We start from the raw sequence: 22,033 nt of genomic DNA on the forward strand, positions 1-22,033 counted from the left end.
AATTTTTTCTTTAGCCATTATTGCCAGAATTCCTATCTTCATCCCAGTGCTGGTGAAGACAAAGATAAAACCAATCTACAGCTTCTGCAATAGCCATCACTGAATGCTTGCAGAACTTGCCTGGACTATGTATCACTTGTATGCATTGTGAACTCACTTGTATGCATTGTGAACTATCTGTTGGTGCAGCAACTTGTGGTAGTGTTGGGGTATTTTTGCTGATGGTGTCATCGGTAGTACAATTTTTCCAAAAGGAGCTGTCAATTGGCTTGGTGTATCTTCCTCCCTTCTGCTTGTCATGGTCATTCAGCTAAAATTCGGGGGTCAACAGAGGTGAGGCAAAGAACCTCACCCCCCTGCTGGTACAAAGACCTATCCACAGGTGTGACTGTATGCTGGACCGGTAGTCAATGACGGGTAAGATCCAATTGCAATGGTACCAACCTAAGACAGGAGGCTGACACCTTGAGGTCAGCTCATCCGATGACGGGTAAGGACCATATGTAGTATTGGACAACCTAAGGAAGGAACAGTCCCTAAGCCACATGCTTGTTGTTTAAACAGAGAGGGGGAGATGTTGAGAGCCATAGCCAAAGGGGCCCCAGCAAACTTCCAGCTGCCAGCTGATGATTGGCTCACAGCAGCCCCAGCAAACTTCTAGCTTCCAACTGATTGGCTCCTCTGCAGTGATGCTCATTGGGCTGTTTCCCCGCCCTTTCAGACCACAGAGATGCTCATTGGGGGACTTTTTTTGGCTCTGCCCACACGACCCAGCCAATCAGCCTCAAGAGCAGGAGGAGTGGGGGAGGTTGAGAGGCTTGTGGGAAGCCGGTGGTGGCAGTTGGGCTCTGAGGGTTTTTCTTGAGGAGCTATGTGGTGTGGTGTGTGTGTGCTAAAAATAAAGTTCATTTCTTTTGACAAGTGGCTCCTGAATTGTGCCCAGCCAGACTGCAGCAACATATAAAGATTCACACTCTAAAACCCAGAGGGAAATATAATTTTGCAAACTTATGGCCTCTGGTCAGCAGAGCAATGCAAAGCTGATGAGTCATTTCTAAAACATGAAGCTCCATTATAAAGCCTGAGAAGAGCAAAAGATTATCTGGATTGTAAATCTTCATTTTTTTTTAATAATAAGAACTTCATTATCACTTAGCATGAAAGTTGAAACTTGAATGTTTCCCTTATCCACATATGCAGGCCTTAAGGACCTGTAAAAAACTGAAGAGGTTTTTTAAAAGCTGGTACAGCAAGACCTAGTAATTCAGTAGAATCACAAATGAACTCTTCTAAATATTACATAAATAGTGACTTTAGTGGTTTCTGACTGAAAACTGCCCTCTTTCTGCTCCTTCTTCCAACAGTGTTACTGTGAGGTACAGAAAGTCCTAATGCCTTCATGATTTGGCTCTGTTGCCAGTTTCTAGCCAATCAACATTGTCATTTGCCTTGGAAACTACTTCACCCTTGCTTTTGGCATGTCTACAACCACGTATACTCCTTGGCCTTTTTTTAGAAATCTTGGACTTGGGCTGGGGTGTAGGTTAGTAGTAGAGCATTTACTTGCCTAGTACATGTGAGGTACTGGGTTCAATTCTCAGCACTGAAAATAAATAAATAAATATTCGTCAATAGCTAATAAAAAATATTTTTAAAAAATACAAAGAGAGAGAGAGAGAGAAATGGTTTGTAGTTCCAACTTAGAAGTAGCTCTAGTTGAAACAGGGAAGCCGGATGTGTTCATTTATGCCCCCCTGTGCTCTGCAAACAGCTTTTTCAGAACTTCCTAAGAACCAAATAGCCCCATGTTACGCATAGGTATGGTTTGGCTTCTTCAATTCTCTGTCATCCAAAAAGAGGACTCCTTAGTCAGTGGCTGACTGCCTTCTGGCCACATTAATTTTTAAGCGCTAAGCAGGAAGCGTCTGAAATCTTGAATTGTTTCTGCTCTACACTTGTTCTTCCTGGGCTATCTGATCCGTGGGTCTTAGACTGCACTTTCTTCTGAAGCTGTTAATTGCTACAAGACTTTCTGCTTTAAAATGCCAGTTCTGATTCTTCCCAGGTTGTCATAGGCTGAGCCAATTAGATGGGTGAGAAGTAATACAATAAATTAATGCTCACTTAAAAACAAAGTTTGGAGGAAGAAAAAATTTTACTAATTATTCAGAGAGACATTTTTGAAATTATAGTATCAAGGTGAGAGGGATTTTATAGAGATCCCACAAGAAAAATTCAGAGGAAAGGAAAGCCTGGACTGCAACTAACATTTCCTGGTTTTCATTTGTTTGCTCATTTTCCCCCTTTTTTATTAAGAAACAATGTTAAGGCAAATAACCAAGCAGCCTAACAGAAGCCTGTTGTCTCTGGGAACTTTCCAACACTGCTGGCCATCCATCATGCCTTTCTAGAAGAGGCTACAATTTATTCATCTTTGTGTGGCTATTAGTGTACCTGGCCACGAGTGTAAATGTTATATTAAGTAAATGTCTCTGCAGTTGGAGAACCATTCAGCTTTCACATTCAGAGCAGCATGTCCTGGACAACGCTGAAAAAAAGATGGAACCCGAGTCCATGAAACTCTATGTGCTTGAATTTGGAGTAATACACATCAAAATTACTGTTATGTAAGTTCCATATCCAAACTTATGTAGTGTTTGTTTCACTTTACAAATAAGATATAAGCTGTGTTAAGCATAAATGTAATAAATTATCTATATTATTAACTTTACAACTTGCAATCTGACATTTAGTAAGAAAATTTGATGGCAATGATACCATCTTAAGGAACTACATTAATATATAGACTTTTTAAAAAAAAATGAAGTCAAATATGGTTTTGAAAGAAATCCCAGATCACCTGTTTAGCTCCGTTTTGTCTATTCCTAGTTCTTTATGTGATACGGTGTAAGGATTAACAGCATAAACATTTTCTTTCTTTTTTTTTTAATTAAAAAACCTGTATCCACAGATTACTGGGTTATTTGATCACTGTTACCTTGAGTGAGTAAACTAACCTCTCTGTGTCTTGGTTTCTTCAACTGTAAGAAGGGGAATAAAAAGTGTCTATAAGAAAATTTTTGTACACATACACATTACTTAGAAGAGTGATCTGCATATAGTAATGTCTACAAATTTTGCTATTATTACCATTATAATTAATAAACAAACATTCAAATAAACATGAAATATATGACACCTAATAATTACTAACCATTAATCTCATGTAACCAAAAATGTGACAAATTCATTCAACATTATTTAAATTTATTATAACCAGCTGCTGTACCAGGTTGACTTTTGCAGCTTTGAATCCTTTATTTTTGTCAGTAAATATTACAAATAAAGAAATACCCCTGCATATCAAAAATCTGTGGGTAAAGAAAAGATAGGGGGTTAAGGTGCTAAGTAAAAACAGTGGAGACTGGTTAAAATGAAACAATTTGTTGTAACCAAAAATTCTATGAAAATACATTGTTGGCTGGGTTCGCTGACACATGCCTATAATCCCATCAGCTATGGAGGCTGAGTCAGAAGGATCACAAGTTCAAAGCCAATCTTATCAAAAAGCAAGACAATAAGCAACGCAGTGAGACCCTATCTCTAAATAAAATATAAAACAGGGCTGGGGATGTGGTTCAGTGGTTGAGTGCCCCTGACTTCAATCCCTGGTATCAAAAAAAAAAAAAAAAGAAGAAGAAGAAGAAAGAAAAGATAAGACATTATTGACAAGTCATGACCAATGGAAAAAAGGGCAGACTGCATAGGATATGATTTTTTTTCAAAATGCATAACAGATGTGCTTACAGACAACGAGAAAAGTCATGGAACAATGACTGTTACATTGTGTTCAACATTACCTGAGAATTAAGGGTTTTTCTTCCTCTTGGTACTTTTATTTTCTAATTTTTCTCTAACAATTAAATATCAAAACAGGAAACATCTGGGTAGACTACCTTCCATAAATGATAAGTTCTTTTAAATATTAACAGGCTAAACAGAGTAACAAAATCATTCATAAACTTGTACACACTATTAAGAATAAGATCATTAGCTTGTTAATAACTAACTTCCTGGAAAATAACTCAAATACTAAGAAATTTTTCATAGGATCAGGCCAGAATCTTGGAATTTTAACTTTAAAACAGGAACTTTGGGGCTGGGGATGTGGCTCAAGCGGTAGCGCGCTCTCCTGGCATGCGTGCGGCCCGGGTTCGATCCTCAGCACCACATACAAACAAAGATGTTGTGTCTGCCAAGAACTAAAAAAAAATAAATATTAAATAAAAAATTCTCTCTCTCTCTCTTTCTATCTCTCTCACTCTCTTTAAAAAAAAAAAAAACAGGAACTTTGGAACATTATGGAAAATATATCTGTATCTTTGCAACAAGCACAATGTCCTACACCTATGAGAAGCAAAGAGATTTTCTAATTAATAGTTATTTCGACCACTTTTTTTCTATATGTTCCATGTGTTTTATAAACTTAAAAAATTTTAAATGGTTACCAAAGATACAAGTTACCAATGTCAATGGTAACCAGTCAGGAATGTAGAAATGTTCCCTGTCAGGAATGTAGAAATGTTCCCTATAATAAGTGGATAATACAGCAAAATAACTGATGAAAACCTGAGTCCAGACATTCATGAACAACCAAACTTTCTGTGGGGAAAAACAAAACCTTGTTTCCATTGTGCTTTCTAGTCAAGAATGCTGCAGGCTGATTCTAAACACAATTAGAAGGTGCCATCTAGTGGATGTTTCAAAAAGTTCCTCCCTTCACCTACACTTAAACTTTGATGAACTACTGTTTTAAAAAACTACTCTATATAACATTTCCTCACCAATTACTGATTTAAGCTGGCAGAAAAATACATTTAAAACACAACGGCATCCACCTCTTATTGGTAATATTGATTTTAAATTTGAAGTTGAACTATGCAACCATAACAAAAGCATAAGGAAGGGCTGCATTATCTCCAAAGAGGTCCAGGACTTATAATGCCCTCTAAACAAGTTCACAAGAAGATCCAATTAACAAAATGCTCTTATTCATTTCAGTCAATAACAAAAGATTAGCATCACATGAAGAAGGTAACTGTAGTTACTGCTGCCTCCTGCTACATAAAAACAATCCACTTGTTCAGAGTAAGCTACATCTGATATTTGGAAATCAGTAGTTTTAGGCAAAGCTATGAAAGGGCCCCATGTCCCGAGTGTGCACAGCTGCAAAGGCCCTCTTCTCCCATGGGTGGCACAGCACAAGTCATGACCAATTAAGATGAGTCAATGAACATAATATAAATATATAACCAGTACAAAAACTAAAAGCTAAGATACCCAACCAAATACTTGACTATTATTCTGTAATAATTCAGGTAAAAGTTTACATTAAGATTTAACTAATACCTAGAAGACCCAAAAGTGTCTACAAAAAAACTACTAGAACTAATAAATGAATTCAGCAAAGTGGCAGGATATAAAATCAACACGCATAAATCAAAGGCATTTCTGTATATCAGCGACAAAACTTCTGAAACGGAAATGAGGAAAAACACTCCATTCACAATATCCTCAAAAAAAATAAAATACTTGGGAATCAACCTAACAAAAGAGGTGAAAGATTTATATAATGAAAACTACAAAACCCTAAAAAGAGAAGTAGAAGAAGATCTTAGAAGATGGAAAAATATACCCTGTTCATGGATAGGCAGAACTAACATCATCAAAATGGCGATATTACCAAAAGTTCTCTATAGGTTTAATGCAATGCCAATCAAAATCCCAACGGCATTTCTTGTAGAAATGGATAAAGCAATCATGAAATTCATTTGGAAAAATAAAAGACCCAGAATAGCAAAAGCAATTCTAAGCAGGAAGTGCGAATCAAGCGGTATAGCGATACCAGACTTAAAACTATATTACAGAGCAATAGTAACAAAAACAGCATGGTACTGGTACCAAAACAGGAGGGTGGACCAATGGTACAGAATAGAGGACACAGAGACTAATCCACAAAGCTACAACTATCTTATATTTGATAAAGGAGCTAAAAGCATGCAATGGAGGGAGGATAGCATCTTCAACAAATGGTGCTGGGAAAACTGGAAATCCATATGCAACAAAATGAAACTGAATCCCCTCCTCTCGCCATGCACAAAAGTTAACTCAAAGTGGATCAAGGAGCTAGATATCAAATCAGAGACTCTGCGTCTGATAGAAGAAAAAGTTGGCTCCGATCTACATATTGTAGGGTCGGGCTCCAAATTCCTTAATAGGACACCCATAGCACAAAAGTTGATAACAAAAATCAACAAATGGGACTTACTTAAACTGAAAAGTTTTCTCTCAGCAAGAGAAACAATAAAAGAGGTAAATAGGGAGCCTACATCATGGGAACAAATTTTTACTCCTCACACTTCAGATAGAGCCCTAATATCCAGAGTATACAAAGAACTCAAAAAATTAAACAATAAGAAAACAAATAACCCAATCAACAAATGGGCCAAAGACCTGAACAGACACTTCTCAGAGGAGGACATACAATCAATCAACAAGTACATGAAAAAATGCTCACCATCTCTAGCAGTCAGAGAAATGCAAATCAAAACCACCCTAAGATACCATCTCACTCCAGTAAGATTGGCAGCCATTATGAAGTCAAACAACAACAAGTGCTGGAGAGGATGTGGGGAAAAGGGTACTCTTGTACATTGCTGGTGGGACTGCAAACTGGTGCGGCCAATCTGGAAAGCAGTATGGAGATTCCTGGGAAAGCTGGGAATGGAACCACCATTTGACCCAGCTATTGCCCTTCTTGGACTTTTCCCTGAAGACCTTAAAAGAGCGTACTACAGGGATACTGCTACATCGATGTTCATAGCAGCACAATTCACAATTGCTAGACTGTGGAACCAACCCAGATGCCCTTCAATAGATGAATGGATTAAAAAAATGTGGCATTTATACACAATGGATTATTACGCAGCACTAAAAAATGACAAAATCATAGAATTTGCAGGGAAATGGATGGCACTAGAGCAGATTATGCTTAGTGAAGCTAGCCAATCCCTAAAAAACAAATACCAAATGTCTTCTTTGATATAATGAGAGCAACTAAGAACAGAGCAGGGAGGAAGAGCAGGAAGAAAAGATTAACATTAAACAGATACATGAGGTGGGATGGAAAGGGAGAGAAAAGGGAAATTGCATGGTAATGGAGGGAGACCCTCATTGTTATACAAAATTACATATAAGAGGTTGTGAGGGGAATGGGAAAATAAACAAGGAGAAATATGAATTACAGTGGATGGGGTAGAGAGAGAAGATGGGACGGGAAGGAGGGGGGATGGTAGAGGATAGGAAAGGTAGCAGAATACAACAGTTACTAATAGGGCATTATGTAAAAATGTGGATGTGTAACCGATGTGATTCTGCAATCTGTATTTGGGGTAAAATTGGGAGTTCATAACCAACTTGAATCTAATGTATGAAATATGATATGTCAAGAGCTTTATAATGTTTTGAACAACCAATAAAAAAAATAAAAAAAATAAAAGATTTAACTAGATGAAATCCATAGCTGCCTATATTATCCTAGTTACAGACTTGTTATTGGAATGGGGGGAGTTGTCTTGAGAGCAGATTCTATAATTATTCATTAAAGCTTCTAATTTTCTAGTCTCAAACTTCCACACTGTAAAATAGAAATTATCAATTTATTTGAAGAGCACTCATTGATGAAAAGTTTTTACTTTGAAAAGAGTTATCTGTAGCCTGTCATAACTAGCTTCCTTAGGAAAACTATGCGTTTGGTCTGCTATTCCTCCTATCATAACTAATTTATAGGGTAATTTCTTTTTAAGGAACTATTTCTCTAAAATAAAACCTTTCATTTATAGAACTGATAGGGACCACAAATCCAGCTCTCAAGTATCATCTTGTTGCCCAATTTATAAGTGAAGAAAATGAGACCCACAGGAATTAAGGGTTAGCTCAAGTTCAGCAAACAAATTATTGGTAGGGTTAGGATACAGGTCCCTTTTAGTTTCTTTCTTTCTTAGGTATTGGGGATTGAACCCAGGGGCACTTAACCACTGAGCCACATCCCAGCACCCCCCCACTTTTCTCTCTCTCTCTCTCTCTATATATATATATACACTCACACACACACACACACATATATACATGTATATACATACACAAGAATTATATATATATATATATATATATATATATATTTTTTTTTTTTTTTTTTAAAGAGATAAGGGTCTTGTGAGTTGCTTAGGGCCTTGCTAAGTTACTAAGGATGCCTTTGAATTCACAATCCTCCTGCCTCAGCTTCCTGAGCTGTCAGTTTCATCTTTATAAGTTCCATTTGGGCACTGCTGCCTTGGTGTGTCTGAAAGGCAAATAAGGGTGTTGAAACCAAGATCCTCCTCGATTGTTAGAGGAAAAAAGGTGGAAAGAGACAAAGCAGCTCCTTTGGAGCTACCTTGATCAGTGGTTTTGATGGGAGACTGAGAGACCAGAAGGGAACAAACCTATCAGTTACTCAAGTGGCTGTGTTGGTAAGGGGTCAAGAGGAGCTATTTCTGCTTTCTAGCATCACGGTCCTGGAGCTTGCTGTAGCTGAGGCAGCACTATAGACTCAACAGGTGCTTGAAAGGTGATGGCCAATAAACAGAACTTCACAGGCTCACCCTCAGTGTTTGAGAAGAAAAGTTCCGATCTCCCTCTAAACTGTCTTCTTTTACCTGTTGTCATCCCTGAGAGTAAAACGGAGCCATACCACACATATTCTTTCAGTTCTGAACCAGTTCTAATCTCCAGGATCTGAAAATTTATCTGGGTCTTCTGATCAGATTTGGGGCAGCTGAAGCTTGTGTTTAATTTTTAAGTTATGGCTATAATGTCCTTTTTGTTTGGGGGGAGGGGGTGTTGCAACGTTTTACTAATCACAGGACAATATTTTGACCCAGTGAATGTGTACGTAAGTGAAAGTCTGCAAACTTGAATGCATATACTAATTCCACGCAGGAGAATGCCTTGGCTAAATCACCTACTTCTAAATCTCATCTGGCCCTGGAGAGAGCCCCTCCAAATCTAAATTATTCTAAGACTGCATTAAAACACTCTACAACAGGTCTCAGCTCTACAAAACTTATCAGGCCTTTCCCCAACACTACTTCCTTAGCACTGGCTTTAACAGAAGTCTTAGAAGTGTTGTGATAGGCCCAAATCTAAAAGGGGTTCTTTGTAGATCATATGTGAATTGCTTTTGAGAAAGTCTCTATAGACATCTTACTTTGGCTCCTCCTCTATACAAACTGCTGTGCAAGCCTAAGAAAAGCAGCTTTGAAACGTCCAAGTACACAGATTTTGTACTGCTGCCATCAGCCTGCAGCCGCTGCCAGAGTAAAGGGGTGAGTCAAAGCAATCTGCCCATCCTGCTCCTCAATGTTGCCCCCTTACTTGGCAGCTATACACTGGGATTCATCATCCAGCTGCTTGTCCAGAAGCTCAGAGTCAGTTCTAGAACAAAGTTTCGGTCAAAAACTTTCAGAGTAATATACAAGTTTAAAAAAAAAAAAAAAAATCAGTAGAATGGAGATCTTTCTTACCTCAAATGTGAAAAACTAAAAGGGTACTGAGGCAATGACTTGGGAATTATGGGCTGTACCTGTCAGAACATTCAGATATACCTTTCTGGATCAATGCATTATAGACACTTAACTAAAAATTAACATAAAAAGTTTCTGATATTAGTCAACAGCCAGAGAATATTCAAAGATATTTACATGTAAATTCCTCTTTTTCAGGCTTATCTGACACTTATTTTTCCAACTTTTAAGAGATTAAAAGCTGGAAAAATACAGGCTCTATTCCACCCCCACCCCCCTTGAAAAGTAAGAGTATCACTAATGGTCTAAGCCAAATTACAGCATATGTAAATCTGAATGCCATTTTTTCCCCAAAGGAGAGTGGGAAAAAAACAAACTTTACATTTGGTGGTCATACCACTCTGTAAACAAAGACAATTCATACCTATCCATCAACATAAATGAAATACTTGAAGATTCTCACTAGAGACAGCTCCACTTTTATACAAGCTTTCTTTGAGACTTTTGCATGATAATAAACTTTCAAAGGTAGAAAAGATGCATGTGTAGACACTAAAATGTATTTCCACAAATAAGCTGCTTCATTAAAAAAATTCTACATGTTATGCTAATTTTCAAGACTTTATAGTAGAAAAATCTTATCCAGTATAGGAGAAATTTCTAAGAAAAAATTTGAAATACGTCTTATTAATAATCTGTTCTCTCTTAACAACAGCAATTTATTAAATAGGGAAGCTGGGGGCTGGGGTTGTGGCTCAGCAGTAGAGTGAGCTTGCCTCACACATGTGAGGTCCTGGGTTCAATCCTCAGCACCACATAAAAATAAATAAATAAAATAAAGGTACTGTGTCCAACTACAACTAAAAAATACATACTAAAAGAAATTTTTAAAGGGAAACTGATTATTATAAGAAAGACAAACTTTTAATCAGTATTCTTTTCATTCTCCAACAGCCTGAAATTTTTTAACTTTTGTCTGTTTTGAATTTTGTAAGGAAATGTATAATATGATTCCTGTGGGTTGTTTTTTTGGGGAGTGAAGTAGGTAGGTGAGTACTAAAGCAAAAATGCTGGAATTTTGAGAATGTAAAACAAAGCTTTATTAGGAACATTTTAAATGGCCATTTTGTCAGAAAATGGTTATATACAGAATAAGAAAACTTACTATCATACTCCAAGAAAAACGCTGCTATAATCAAATTTCACTGTCACTATATCTATACAATAGATTATATATAAACATATATATGTATTTAAATAAACAAAATTAAGGTTTTTACTACCATGCAACTACTCCTATGATTTCTAGTACTCGGAGTGTTTTCTCTAGTACTTGTTCTCTCTTCTTCCTCATCAATCTGCTAAAAGCTTATTCAATATGAAACTAGTACTTTTTGTCTTTTCTTCTTCATCAATCTGATTATTCAATATGAAACTTTTATCTTATTAACCTCATTTAACTTGATTAAGAACACTACCTTCTACCCATTTTGAAGTCTCCAATGATTTGAATGTATTCCTCAAGGTTCAGACTTAATTCCCAGTGCAAGTGTGAGATGTGGGACCTTGAACAAGTGGTTAGGACATGGGGGCTCTGCCCTCATCATACTGTCAACACTGCAGGAGCAGGTTCCTTATCTCAAGAGTGGCTCAGTTGTAGAGAGGCCAGTTCCAGCCCACTCTTGCTCTCTATAGCCCACATGCTCTTTCATCTCTCCATCTTCCACGATGGGATGATGCAACAAAAAGGCCCTTGCCAGATACCAGCACCTTGAAATTGAACTTCCCAGCCTCCAAATCTGTGAGAAATTTCTTTCTTTAGAAATTACCTAATCTGTGGTATTATGTTACAGCAATACAAAATGGACCAACACTCCTACTTTACTCTTGATTCAAAATCACAGAATTATATAGTTAGAATAAACTTTAGAGATTATACAAGTTAATTCTTTAATTGGAAAAGAAATTCAGGTGAAAATTCAGAAATTTGCTCAAGACCCTAGAATTCGTTAAAGGTGAAAATCTGCTACTACTACAAACTGATTCACACAGTTAATTTTTCATTTTCATTGATCATTGAGAAAGTCAAAGTATCATTTCTAAAGACAACTGAAGTTCAATACTTTGTTTTAAAAGCAAATCATTGATGCTTTTCACAAAGTGTTAAAGTTTTAGTTCATAAAAAGTCACTTTAAAATGACTGATATGTGGGGCTGAGGTTGTGGCTCAGTGGTAGGTAGCGTGCTTGCCTAGCATGTGTGACACACTGGGTTCAATCTTCAGCATCACATAAAAAAATAAATAAAATAAAGATATTGTGCCCAATAAATAAATAAATAAATACTAGAAATAAATAAATAAATGTATTCAGCATCCACTGTCATGTCAGACATGGGAGGAGGGTGGCAAAATAATATGAGAACTGAAAAGGAATTGAAATCTGTGAGAAAATTTATCATAAGTTCCTAATACTGTCATAGAGAGGTCTGATTAATTTGGCACACTGTACTCTAACTTACCCACATTAATCTTTCTATAGCTATCAAAGATAAAGAATAACAAGATGTTGAAGATACAAGATCAACATGAAAAAGATTTCAGAAAATAGAACCTTAAAATTGACCTGCATTTCTAAATATCATATTTATTATTTTAGTGCACTATTCTCATTGTAAATGTTTAGTTCTGCTGGGAACTTAACACTCTTGTGTTCCCGAAATATTTATAGCACTGGTCTCTCAGGGACCCTGACAATTGGTTTGCAGTCCTATATGGATCTAATAAAATGTGTGAATACTTTTATACTGCCGCTTTCAATTTTACAGTTCCTAAAAGTCTTTTGGGACATCATTCTTAATATGCTCCTGGCCTTGTCCATTTCATTCTCTGAACTGATTTTCTTTGGTGAACTAAAACATTCATCGCTGTTCACCAAACAAAAAACACACATAAAAATTATAATTTTTTTCTCATCTAGTCAATAATATTGAGACGTATTCCTTGACAAGTCAATCTTGAGATGAAGATGCAATGCTTTCCTTTGAGGATGAAAAAATCATTCAAGGAATATTGAGCTTTGTCATTTTAGCTGTTATTAACAACCTCAATGGTGTCTAGGCTCAAATCTCTTCAAATTTCAACACAAGAATACACTGCATATGGATTTCAAGACTTCAAGCCATGGACAGAAGCTCTTATTATAGCTACCAACACCTAATCTGAATGCTTATTTTGATTTCTTATACTACCCCAAATCAAATAACTACAGACACTCAGCTGAGTCAATGAACACATTTCAGACAGCTGCTTCTTGTTTATAAACCTAAGAACTATTTTTTTTTTTTTTGCCAAAGAAAATACAGGTTTCACAAAGAGAAATAAAAATTAAGAACAAAAAATTTTTTTCAAAAAATGTTTTAAGGATAAAACAAATAATCTAAAACTAACATACCTCTCAATTAACCACACTTTGAGGGAAACTGCTTTTTAGAAAGAAGTGACAAATTATGAAAAAAATCTATCATCAATTAAGAAACTGAAACAAATAAAATAAGTCTCCCAAAATACACTGTACAGGGAATAGAAAAATGAAAATTGAGAAGTTGCCAGTGTTGGTCATGGGTACCTAATTCTTTACATCTCCAACTCCTTGTATGGAGTATACATTTTTTAAATTTCAAAATAAGTATCATTAAAGTAATGGTGCCAAGATCATAATCCCATTAAAAATAAGCGTCAGTTTCTTACTGAGTAAAGTGTACTAAACACTTTTATATTGGCAATAAAGATATTAAAAGTTTTCTACCTAACTTTCAATAAAGAAGAGTAACCCAAACTCATCTTATTAAACATTCCCATTAATTCCATAATTGTTATTCTTGGAACTGACGGGACATTAATTTTCCTCCCTATCCACAGTTTCAGTTACCCTAGGTCAACCAGTGTCCAAAACTATTAAATGGAAAATTCAAGAAATAAGCAGTTCATAAATTTTTGCACATCATTCCAAGTAATATGATGAAATGTCACACTACCTTGCATGTGCCCTTGGCATGTGCCCTTTGTCCAATATCCAATATATGCACATTGTACACACTACCTGCCCATTAGTCCCTTAGTAGCCGTCTCAGTTATCAGATCAACTGTTTCAACAGTATAGTGCTTTTGTTCCAGCAACCCTTGTTTTACTCAATAATGATTCCAAAACCCAAGAGCAGCAATGCTGGTGTTTTAGTCAGCTTTTCTTCTATTTGACCAAAATATCTGACAAGAACAACTTAGAGGAGAAAACGTTTATTTTGGGCTCACAGTTTTAAAGGTTTAGTCCACTGTAGTTCAACTCCATAGCCTGAGGTGAAACAGAATATCATGGTCAAAGGGAATGGCAAAGGAGAGCAGCTAAAGACACAGCAACCAGGTAGGAGACAGTGGGCTCCACTCAACAGGAACAAAATATAAACCCCCAAAGACATGCCCTCAGTGATCTATCTCTTTCAACTACACCCTACCTGCCTATAGTTACCAGCCAGTTAATCCATACCAATGGAATAATCCACTGATTAGGTCATTATTCTCATAATCTAATCATTTTACCTCTGAAAATTCTTGTATTTCCTCACACATAAGCTTCTGGGGGTCACTTCACATCTAGACCATAACTGTTGGCAATTTGGATTTACTTTGATATACCCAAAAAAGTCAAAAAGTGCTTTGAGTGATAATAAGGTGAAAGTTCTCAACCTAAAAATGGAGAGAAAAAAAACTGTATCCTGAGGTTACCAGGATCTACAGTAAGAACAAATGTTCTACCATTAAATAGTGGGGGAAAAAAAAGAAATTTATGCTTTTCTTGCTGTTATCCCTCAAACTGCAAAGCTTAAAAATTAAACTTATAGGTATATATGTCTATGAAAAAGCAAAATATATATAAGGTTTGGTACTATCCTTAGTTTCAGCATCTGCTGGGGGTCTTCAAACATACCCCCCCCCCAAGAGTAATAAGAGGGGTACACTACTGCATACAAAATTACTAGTCGATGAAAAATAAAATCTTACTGTATGTTTTAAAACTGGTACAAAATATATTAACTCAAATATTGTTAATTGTCATTTTCTCTGAATTAGAAAGCATTCTCTCAAATGCTGTGATTAACAGTTAAATCTAATTAGGTAATACATAACATCTGACTCAAACTCAAGTTCAAGTATACCAATACAGTGCATGCATGTATATAAAAACAAATATGAATATAATCCTAATTTGTACTCCTTTAACAATTCCCAAGGAAGTAACAGATGACAAATAAGGAATAAAAAAATTCATCTTTCTCCATTTCCATACTTCATGAGTCACAGCAGGAGGAGAAACTTACCCATCAGATAGGCCTGACTATGAATTCTGACCACTACTAGTTGTCTAATTTGGGGGTCTCTGGTCATTGATCTGTCAACGTACACAAGTACCTACTTCACAGTATGTTAAGAATGGAAATATAATAAATATAGAAAACGCCCTTTAGAGTACCTCACTCCTGATGCCCAAAATATTTACCTTGAAAAGAGGTTTGCTTGCTTTTTCAAGTCCTTGAAAAAAAACTTCACCCCACAAAGACAACTGTAATAACTTCAATCATCAATTAGATAATCTCCATTCCAAACTTAGCTCTATCAGGTTTACTTATTATTCCTTGAATCTTGTATTCCCTTAACTCAAAGTCTTCAATGTTCATTTAGTCTATTCATAGATTTCAATTTCTTCGATTGATATTCTACATTTTTTTGTTCCTTCTCACATCACCCACACATATACTCTCAAAATTTAGCTCCAAATTTCCTTTCCCTTTGTTATACCTGAAGACTTACGTTTTTTCAAATGTAATTCCCAATAGCATAAGTCATAGACTGCCCTTATCACCCTCTTCTATTACTGTATCAAATGATGTTAAATCTGTGGCAAAGCCTACTACTACTCCAGGCACATCCATATCATCATCAGTAACCTCTTAAATACAGTGAGTCTGAAACACAAAGATCCCACTGAAGATCACAGATATAAATTCTGTGAGTTAAACTTATCCACAGATCATTCTTTCCATAACTACATAACCTGTGAATGCAGGAGAGGGATGGAGAAGGTTTGGGTGTCCTTTAGTGATCTTTGAATTCCTCACATAGCTATAAAGGAAGAAAGAAGAAAGAATAGTCCCATTGGTGATTTCACCAACTTCCGTAAATATAAAGAATAAAATCCAGAACATCTGGATAAAAATTATCCTGGAAGCCATTTAAAAGCAAATAATTTAAACTTGGATGATTTAACCAAGGTCTCCTGCACAATTTCAAATTTTTGAAAGTAAAAGAAAAATACTAAAATCAATCCTTGATTAAACTCCGATAACTTCAGAAGAAAGGTTGCCTCCATGAGCTTTAATCCCCAGCAACAGCTGGCTAAGATGGCTCCTTTCAATGAAAATCAGACCCTGCCTGTCCTGGCACTAAGATCTAGAAGTTCTCTTGACTTTGAGTTCCAGAGCACCAGCTTCCCTAGGTCCAGTGTGGTTCTTGGCAGGTGGTGGGTTATGAGTGATAAGAATGCAAACCCCCTGTCTGCTGGGCAACTGAATGCTTACAAACATTGCCAGATGCCTTATTATAACACATCTACCTGCAGGTGCAGTAAAATGGTTAAGTAACAGCAAATAACTATAAATGGATGGACACTGCAGCCAACATCCCTCCAATCTCAAAACAGAGCAAAAACATTGTTAGCCTAAAGGCAACGATGCCATCATTCAAAGGAGACACAGCCAGCTAGCACAGGGCAAAGAGGTAAAGAGTCCTCTGGGTAAACATAAAGGAAACATATACATTTGGAATAAGAAATGTGGCAGGAAACAGTTTGGCATACACAGAGAAGAAAACCCTATTTAGTGATCTTTAATAACACTCTGATGTCTTGGTCAGCCTCCTCGACTGCTGTACCAATTCCTCAAAACAAATAGCAACAGCAAGGTATGTCCACTCTACTTTCTTTTATTTTTATTTTTTAAAAAGAGAGAGAGAGAGCGAGAGAGAGAGAGAGAATTTTTTTTAATATTTATTTTTTAGTTTTCGGCAGACACAACATCTTTGTTTGTATGTGGTGCTGAGGATTGAACCCGGGCTGCACGCATGCCAGGCGAGCGCGCTACCGCTTGAGCCACATCCCCAGCCCTACTTTCTTTTCTATTGCTTTTATACAAACCACTCCGTAATTTATTATTCAGAATAAACACAACCTAGTTTGCCTCTTCTATTTCTTCAAAAGTACAGACCGATTTAACTTTTAACTGCTTTCTTATCCCTAATATGAATTCTCAGACAAAATCAATGTTTGTTCCAGCAACACCTAAATTTGAACAAAGTAGAACTTTTGTAACAAAATGCTTATTAAATAATACAGATTACTCTCTTTTGGTATAATTATTTGAATAATTATATAAGGATCAACTTTGAGCTTACTTTTACATTCATTACAAACTTAGTTGTATAACACATGTAAAACATGAATAAAAATTAAATGCAAAGTTCAAAATGTATTCCTAATTATGCGTTTTAAAAAATCTTTTACAAATTAAGCACATTCAGTACAGAACTTGTAACAAATGCTTTCTAGTTTCCTCAAAAAGCATGTTTTATATCCCATATTTATAAATTTTTCTACTGCATTTAGGGATGGTCCAACTTGTTTTATTAACACTATAGTTTATTTTTAATATTTGCTAAGACTTTAATCAGAGAATATATGGTTCTCTTTCAGAAGACATTAAATTAAGAATATTAAATGAGTGTTGTAAGCTTGGTGAAGCATTTTTAATCCTGACTAAATGAATAAAATACTAAGTGAATTAATACTATTAAAGAAACCTTTATTAGTGATAATTTAAAATATTAATGTGAACATTTAGTAGGTCAAGCCTTTTACATTAATCAAAGACACAATGTAAGAATGGTTAAACATTCTCCTATCAGTGAAGTTTCCATGTCACAAAATTTCTCCCATGTTTCCCTTATAAGCATAAAAGGATGTTTCTCTTTCCTTGCATTCCTGAAGAACAAAAAATCATCTGTTCTTCTTGAGATAGGATGGCACTAACTGCTTCTTTAGAGAGCTGAACACTTGGCACAATGTTTTCTTAGAATTTCGTCAAGTAAGCAGTTAGGAGGGCTGAATAATCACAGACAGTCTGGCTTCTTTTTCCTCATAGCTGTGGAGCCCCAGTGGATCCCAATGTTCTAGGGTAAGGAGGCTACAAGGGGGAGGTCAACAACTAAGCTTTTAGTAGTAAGTACTTTAATGTTGTTGTTTTTTTTAATCAAAGATGATTTAAAATTTTTTTAATTCCAAATATGACTTTGAATCAAGTGAATGTTATTAAAACAAATCCTTCACTAATAAGAGCTCTCCATCTTTTTTATTTTTTTTAGTTGTGAAAGTCTTCTCCTGCCTTTTTCTCTTTTTAGCCATAAATTTGTCACACCCAGAGAATTTTCACAAAGCAGATCAATAACACTGTGATGAGATTAGATTATTTGGTGTCCCTTAAGTGAGAAAGAACCTACCTGACCTTGGCTAATAATCAAATACACAGCTCTCTGGCCAGGACCCTCAGGAGTGATGGGGGCCCTGTTTATAATCTCCAAAGTTAAAAGGCTACTCTGCCCCTGTCCTTTGTAATCTGATCTCTAGCACCTTCTCCCTTCAATGCAGAGTTCAGAGGTGCTCACAAAATAATGCCTGTACAAGAAATTTAGAAAATAAGTAATGTGAGAATCTGAGGAGTCAAAAAACTTCTCCGAAGTGGTTGTAGTGCTAATCCGTCTTAGGTTAGAAAGGAGTCCCTGCAGGGACAAAGGGAAGACAGCTTGGTGTGAAAGTGGGAAAGAGAGAAATTCAGGTCCTCACTCAACTTAGCAGAGGAACCAGAAAGGAACAGACCAGATGGACAGACCCACTGACTTCAAGGAAAGGCCGAACAGAAAAAAAATCAATGCTAACTCAAAGATTACAACTGGAGTATGAGAAAAGCTATGGGGCTAAGAGGTACAGCAAATAACAAAGCACCAAAAGGTGCCCTGATTTTAGCTTTAGGGATAGGGGAACAGAAGGAAAGGTGAGGGCAGAACTCAAGTTCTCACACTGAACAATGTCTGGGTTACCTGATGAAAGCCAAAGGCACTCATTATACTTTCTCAAAGAAAGATAAATGCATTCTTTCTCTAGAACAAATCAACTCTAAATAATAAAGAAAGGAAGGAAAGTTTAATGTGTGGGCTGCTTGCTAGGGTTATCAGAGACAATAATAGGCAGGTCACTGTGACTACAATCATGGGCCTAAAGCCAGTGATGTAAATAAATTCGAGCTCTGGTTATGGTGCCCAGAAAAATAGTAAGAATTTTTTTTTTTCATTTCAATTAGATGATAGAATACAAAATGTTGGGAGACCAAAAAAAATCTTATAGATCACAGGTCTACCACTATCACTTTTCAAAAAAAAAAAAAAAAAAAAGGGGGGCAGAATGAAACTTAAGAAGAAATGATTTACTTATGGATTTAACAAAGCCATTTACTAGCAGAACTATTTTCAATTGTCCTGATTTTTGCCCAGTGCCATTAGGGAAATTATCGTCGCTGAACAGAAGAAAGGCATTTCGGTGTTTGCTGCATTTACCTCTGTTTACATTCAACAAACATTTATTAAATATTTAAATACTAGGCAAGAGGCTAGATTCTAGTATCCTCCCTGGAAAACCTTAGAAAAGAGCATAGTGAAGAGTGACAATAAACAAAATAGTGAGATCAGTCAACTAAAATTATGGGCCAATAAATATGAGGCTAGGAGGAACTTCTGATATAAAATTAGAATGAAGTATACAAGTATAATCTCATACCAAAAGAATTGTTGGCTTAAGAAAAAAAAAAGTGGGTGAAGGACAGAAAAGGGGCAAGAATAGCAAACACAGCTTGAGTCATATACTCAAGTTTTTAGAACTTTTGCAATGCAGAACAAAACATGGGTGGATCAAATCACTGCAGCTTGTTAACAGTTCTCTGTGGGTCATTCCCTCTCTATCTCAGTTGAAATTTTAAGGGGGAAAAATAAATTCATAAAAGATGTACTTATTTCTCTGCCCCAACTGTCTTTGGAAGTCAGGAACAGCTGACAATTTTAATTTATCATAAGAGAACATTATATAATCATGATATGGTTTCTGAAGGAAAAAAGTAGCAAACATGTCCAACTCTTTTATTAGCTAGATTTGAAAACAGGTGAGAATGACAACGGAAAAATGGAGAGAAATAAGAGCAGCTGCTGCAAAGAATAAAAGTATCTTTAAAAAACAAGGCTCATCAGGGTTATTGTTAAGATGGTACCATAGGCAACCTTAAAAATCATTCCTATTTTTAAATTCTGCATGGGTATAATAATATTCACAGAAAAAGATGTGGTACATATATAAAATAGAAATACAACAATTTTCAAGAAATACAGGAAAAAGAGGGAACACTTACATTGTAAAAGGGAGTATAAACTTTAACAAGTTCTATGGAAATGCATTTGGCATTATCTTGTGGAGTGTTAAATTGAGCATACCCTTTGACTTAGCAATTCTGCTTCTGAATGTATATCCTACAGAAATAATAGAGAGGCCATATACAGGACTCCTAAAGAATTTTCTTTCTACCACTGTATTTCTAGTAACATACACACATACACAAACACACACCCACACACATGAAAACAGTCTAAATAGTCATTAAAGGGAAATATAGTGTGGAATTTTCATACAATACTTCAATCATAAATAAATTACAAGTATAAGCAGGGAAAACTCTTACAAACATGTTGAGTAGAAGAAAATAGGTACTACAAAAGAAGATAGTATTATCTATAAAAAATTCTAAAACAAGCAAAATTTAACATAGGGAGTAAATATGTGGAAAACTATAAAGAAAAATGTGGAATTTATTAAAAAATTCAACATTCAGGAGTAATGATGTGATAAAGTGAGGTGTTGGAATCTGGTCTTGGCACTCAGGGAGCTACAGATACTAGTGATGTTCTATTCCCTAAACTAGTGGTAGATACTCAGTTCCTCAAAGTTATTCTTTGTACCTTATTTAATATTCTTTATTCATTTAGCATTTTCTAAATACTATGGGATTACTTCTATGTTTAAACAACTATCAGAAATAATCCTGCATTTAACAAACTATTTTAAAGGTATTTCTAAGTACCTAGTATGTACTCATCTCTTCTTTAGTTCATGCAGCTCTTTGAGGAAAATATTTTTATTCTTAGTTTACATAGGAAAACTGAGACTCCTGTTAAGTAGATTGCCCACCCCATGTTACACAGCTAGCAGTGCTGGGATCCAATCCACTGGGAACTCTGATAACCCAGCTTTGAAAACATGATGCATCTACCAGGTAGGACTGCTAAAATGACTGAAGAAATAAATTTCCAACATGAAAATTAAACAGACTTATTATACTGCTGTTTATGATTTTAATTCATTTTAGCATTTAAAATGATCAGTTTGTATTAATTTTATGTTGTAGTACTTTGTTACTGCTTCACAATCATAATTCACCCTTACATTCTCTAAATTTTAAAACTAGCAACAGATACCAATTACATTTATGGAAAGTGACAACTTCACTGTATTTCTTCTCAAAACTTAAATTTCTCTAAGACTGCAAACTTAAGGAAAGTTAGGTATTGGCAGGCTAAAACTTAGCAGTCTCATTTCACTTACAGTCCCCCATCTCACAGGCAAGCAAACAGGCTTGCCAAAAGAAATTATTCATTTCCACCCTCCCTCTCCTCATCTCTCAACCATACTTCAAAACCTAATTTTAAACTCATGTAGGAAACCTGATTAACACCACCTGGCTTTCTCTACTCCATTAACCCTGGGCTCTTTCAGCAGACATACAATACAACTCATTTATACAATTATTTGTCATCTTTTAGATTTTTCGTTGTTGTTTTTATTTGTATATGTATTTTCCCTGTAAGAACAACTGAAAAGAATTCACAAGTTTGTTAGTTCTGCGCTGTGCCCTCACTCATTCTTCCCTCCAGGTACCACCAACTTTGCTCTATGAACAGCAGTTACTGTATAAATGCTGATGGACTTACTACAGTGGAACAATGCGCCTCTGGTATTTCTCAATATCCCAGTGAATCCTCCACATCTACAACATGCTGGAGATGATACCAGGTACTGCTAGAGGCTTGGGGTCTTCCTGAGGGTGCCTGGGACGAGAAAAACACAGAGAGAGACCAGAGACAGTCAGGAGAAAGACAGAGAGAGGTAACATGGAAACATCCAGAGGACAGAAGTAAAGAGCTGAGAGAAACTG

At 36.0% G+C, this 22,033-nt stretch overlaps 1 protein-coding gene across 9 annotated transcripts in view; it reads right to left on the reverse strand.

Moving 5' to 3' along the window:
- Bbx (BBX high mobility group box domain containing) overlaps positions 1-22,033 on the reverse strand; it is a 261,386-nt gene that overhangs the window by 120,569 nt on the left and 118,784 nt on the right. For 2 of the 9 annotated variants that reach the window (XM_048803368.1, XM_048803369.1), the window contains one exon: positions 21,810-21,926. The exons of the other annotated variants lie outside the window; for them this stretch is intronic. The gene's annotated coding sequence lies outside the window, so the exon portion shown is untranslated. The remainder of the gene's footprint in view (positions 1-21,809; positions 21,927-22,033) is intronic. 9 annotated transcript variants of the gene reach the window in all.

This window comes from Marmota marmota, unplaced genomic scaffold, assembly GCF_001458135.2.
Source record: "Marmota marmota marmota unplaced genomic scaffold, marMar, whole genome shotgun sequence".
Lineage (NCBI taxonomy): Eukaryota > Metazoa > Chordata > Mammalia > Rodentia > Sciuridae > Marmota > Marmota marmota.